Below are 4,924 nucleotides of genomic sequence, written 5' to 3' on the forward strand. Positions count from 1 at the left end.
TTACAATTAGTTAATGAGTATTTGGACCGATAGTAGACGTTTTATGTATATTTACTGCCTCGGATACATATTTTGCTAGTGAGAGTATCATATCTTCATTTTCTGTCATCAGAATGCCGAACAAATCTTTTCTCTGAGCTGGAGCTGTATTGAAAAGGGTACCGTTTTTTTCGCACTTCTTCGTAGATATGAACTGGTTTTCATCTTCTGGGCTTTCGCCACACATTGGGCAAGGGGATGTTGCTACGTTGTTCTTTGGAGAGAGAGAGAGAGAGAGAGAGAGAGAGAGAGAGAGAAGAGGGTTATGGGGGGGACAGGCAGAGACAGAGACAGAGAGAGACACAGGAAGAGATGAATGAATGAACTGGTTTATCGAGAGAGAAAAAAAGAGTAAGTAAATTGGGCTGGTTTTCGTCCTGCCCTCAGAAAGAGAGAGAGAGAGAGAGAGGCAGGCAGAGACAGAGACAAGGAGAAACACACAGAGGGAATGAATGAATGAACTGGTTTATCAAGAGAAAAAAGAGTTAGCAAATTGGGCTGGTTTTCGTCCTGCCTTCAGACAAACAAAGAGAGAGAGAGATGGGGGTTTTAGGTGTAGTGTTGTGAAATCTTCCTTTGTTTGGGAATTTTGACCTTATTTATAAGATACTTGTCTTGTAATGCCGGAAAGAGCAAGGTGCAGAATAAAAGTATCTGCAAACTCATTCCAATTCATGCGTAATTACTACAACAGCAACTGCGACCGTGGCAAACACCACATTAGGTGGTCGGAGGGGGAGGGTTGAGAGGTTGAGGGGTTGAGAGTTGGGACTCCAGGGGGACATTGACACCATTTCACACTGTGTTCTATTATTAGCCATGTGAAAGTTATTGTCAAGCAATTGGATTGGTAAATCGGTGTTATGAGGATGGTTGTTTGGCTTTTGGACAATGAAGTTTCTTCTTCTCAGTCTTCTTTAAAAGGCGATAAAACATATCTCTCTGTCTCTCTGTGGTGTGTGTGTGTGTGTGTGTGTGTGTGCATGTGTGTGTGTGTGTGTGTGTGTGTGTGTTCGTTCACTGTGTATGTGCGTGTTTGTATTATTATCATATGCATGCACGCCGCGTGCGTGCACGCTCACTGACGAACGACTGAATGGACGCACTGCGAGCGCGCATGTGTCTCAGTGTCAGTGTGTCTCTGTTGTCAGTCCCTCTCTGTGCGTTCAGTTTGCACAGCGTCAGTAGCCTTCTTCATGCACGTCAATAATCAGAACGTGTGATGGGGCTGAAAACCGACACAATCAGGTCAAAAATGTTCAATAATAACAAAAACGCCTACTTCCCAGTCTCTTTTTTTCTCACTCAGTGCTAGACGAAGCAGTTTCTCAGTGCTGGCCGGGGTCAACGCCCTACGCCCTACAACAAACGTTACACTTGTCCATACGCCTCTCCTCCTCCTCCTCCTCCACTCACCCCAGAACAGCTCATGGCTGGTAGACATTACGTATCAAGGTCGCCACGACACAGAAGAAGAAAGAAAGAAAGAAAGAAAGGAAAAAGAAACTGGGGGAAAAAAAAGACAAAAAGGCGGTTCTGTTCCGTTTGTTTGTTACACACGCCAACTCAGTGTTTTGTTTTTTTTTGGTGGCATGTGGTCGGTGGTGGTGATGGTGTGTGGTCCTGTTTAATGAGTGTAGTCTGACTTGGCGTGATTGAGATGCTTTTTTTTTTTATTCTGGTGTTGGGGGCTGGAGTGGTGGTGGTTGTGGTGGTGGAGGTGGAGGGTGTGCGTGTGTGTGTGTGTGTGGGGGGGGGGGGGGGGGGTAGAGCGGTGAACTGGTGAGGTTTGAAGTTGTTTCTTCTTCTTCTCTTCCTTCTCCTCTTTTTTTTTTCCTCTTCTTCTTCTTTTATGTGTGTGTGTGTGTGTGTGTGTGTGTGTGTGTGTGTGTGTGTGTGTGTGTGTGTGTGTTTGTGTGTGTGTATGTGCGTGTGTATGTGTGTTTGTTTGTGTTGTGCGTGTTCGTTCACTGTATATGTGTGTGTTTGTATCATCATATCCACGCACGCGTGCGCCGGCAGTGCACACTCACGAATGAACAACGCGCGACTGAGCGCACAAGTGTGTGTACGTGTATCTGTATGTCTCTGCAGTCAGCCCCTCTTGTCTCAGTGCGTTCAGTTTCTCGAAAGGCGTCAGTGGCAGCCTTCATGCACGTCAATAATCAGAGCGAGCGTGTGATGGGGGCTGAAAAATGACACGTGACAGTCAGGTCCAAAAAAATGTTCAATGGAAACAAAACGTCAAAGCGATCCCCCCCCCCCCCCCCCGCACCCCCACTCCACATCCCCCACCCCTCCCACCACCACCACCACCACCACCCTCTTTTTTTTCTCGCTGCTTGATGAAGCGGACGCTGCTGCTACCGGGGTCAATGCCCTCCAACAAAATACACAAGCACATACGCCTCTCCACTGACTCGCCCCCCCAAAAACAGCACATGGCTGGCAAACGATTCGTAACAAGGTCATCACGACACAAACAGAAGAAGAAAGAAAGAAAGAATGAAAATCTTTCAGAAATTTAAGATGGTTCCGTTCGTTCGTTATACAGGCCTACTCTATGTTTTGTTGGTGTGTTTTTTTCGTGGCGTGTGGTGGTTGTGGTGTGCGGTCCTCAGTGTGTGTTTGAATAGTGAGGGTGTCTTGACTTGATGTGAGATGCCCTTTTGATTCTACGTTTTGGGATCAGAGTAAGGGTGAGGAGTGGGGGATGGAGGTGGGGGGGGGGGGGGGGTGAGGATTAGTGAACGGGTGGATCGGGTTGTAACTACTGCTATTACTACTTCTTTTTCCCCTCCTCTTCTTCTTCTTCTTCTGTGTGTATGTGTGTGTGTGTGTGTGTGTGTGTGTGTGTGGTGAGTGTGGTGTGTGTGTGTGTGTGTGTGTGTGTGTGTGTGTAATGTGTGGTGTATGTGAGAGAGAGTGTGTGTGTGTGTGTGTGTGTGTGTGTGTGTGTGTGCGCGCGCGCACGTGTGTCTGTGTTTTGGTCTGTCTTCGTTATAGTGTGTCGATCTGGTTTTTTCTCTGTCTCTCGGTCTTTCTGTCTGCCTCCCCCCCCCCCCCCACAACCCCCCGCCCCCGCGCCTCCTCCTCTCCTTTCCCCCCCCCCTCTCTCTCTCTCCCCCCCCCCACCCCCCCCCCCTCTCCTCACTCCCCAAACCTTCCCCTCCTTCAGTCTCAGTTTGATGAAATCAAACCCGAACATCTGTCGTAACTGTATCAACTAACCAACCAACCAAACAAACAAAAGCAATAACAAGAACACACACTCGTCTTCATCATGACGATATGATTTTTTTTCTTCAGTCAGCTCCTGACACTCAACCACATACACTGCCAACAGGGCCGCGAACTGATGATAATTTATATTATCACGTGGACGGCAGCCGTGATCTCATTTGATATGGACTGATGTGGTATATAGCATGACGTGCTATCATCTGATTTGATATGGACTGATGTGGTATGCTGTGTCAGTGTAAGATAATGAGCCTCTCGTGGCTCCCTCATTGTAGATTAGAAATAACGACTGCTCCCGTAGTGTGCATGCTTGAGACAAAAAAACTTTTACACACCACAAGAACACAACGCCCGCCTCACGTTTCTGTTATCATTTCTACTCTTTTCTGTCAGACAACTCCAACTTAGAAAGTACCTACTAACTTTACACTATGATCTGATTTGGTTCAGTTGAACAGTAATGACAGTAATGACATGATATGCTATTATCTGCATAATAATAATAATAATAATAAAGAAACTGTCAACAAAGTCAAACAAACAGTACTTACTTCGGAGCAATCGACAGCTCACCGCTTCGGAAATAAAAAATTCAGTCACCTGTGATTTAATCAAGAAGCAATTTTCAATGAACACAAAACTAAAACAATTTTTAAATAAAAAATTAATAAATAAAAAATAAAGAAGAAGAAGAAAAATCGGAATTTGTCAATGTCCCAATTTTCAGCACAATCAGTTGTGAAATGACGATGTTGTTTTTTTTTTTTTTTTTTTTTTTTTCTTCTCCAGTTTTAGAGTTATGCATGCGTTTGAATGACTGGTTCGAAAGCGCTTTGATTTGCCTCTGCACAAGATTCAAAGCTATATGAATATAATAACAATTATTATTATTACTTGTCGAAGACGCGGAAGTAATCGGACAAAGGATACGATAATCGTGTTTTGTTGTTGTTGTTGTTGTTGTTTGTTTGTTTGTTTTGTTGTTTGTTTTTTGTTGTTTTTTGTTTGTTTGTTTTCATACTCACCAGAACAATTAGGTACTGTCAGATCTGTTTAAGACTGTGATGCCATAGATGTACGGTAACCAGCAAACATGTAGCGAAAGGTCACGCCGTTTTAGGCCCCTAATACCCCCGAAAACGGAGTATGGCTGCCTACATGGCGGGGGTAAAAACCCGTGGCCATACACGTAAAAGCCCACTCGTGTACATACGAGTGAACGTGGGAGTTGCAGCCCACGAAGGAAGAAGAAGGAGGAAGAGAAGAAGAAGGAGGAAGAGGAGAAGAAGGAGGAGGAGGAGAAGAAGAAGAAGGAAGAGGAGAAGAAGGAGAAGGAGGAGGAGAAGAAGAAGAAAAAGGAGGAAGAGGAGAAGGAGGGGAAGGAGAAGAAAAAGGAGGAAGAGGAGGAGGAGGAGGAGAAGAAGGAGGAAGAGGAGAAGAAGGAGGAGGAGGAGAAGAAGAAGAAGGAAGAGGAGAAGAAGGAGGAAGAGGAGAAGGAGGAGGAGAAGGAGGAGGAGGAGAAGAAGAAGGAGGAGGAGGAGAAGAAGAAGGAGGAGGAGGAAAAGAAGAAGGAGGAGGAGAAGAAGAAGGAGGAAGAGGAGAAGGGGGAGAAGAAGAAGGAGGAAGAGAAGAAGAAGGAGGA

Source organism: Babylonia areolata, chromosome 6, assembly GCF_041734735.1.
Source record: "Babylonia areolata isolate BAREFJ2019XMU chromosome 6, ASM4173473v1, whole genome shotgun sequence".
Taxonomy (NCBI): Eukaryota; Metazoa; Mollusca; class Gastropoda; order Neogastropoda; family Buccinidae; genus Babylonia; species Babylonia areolata.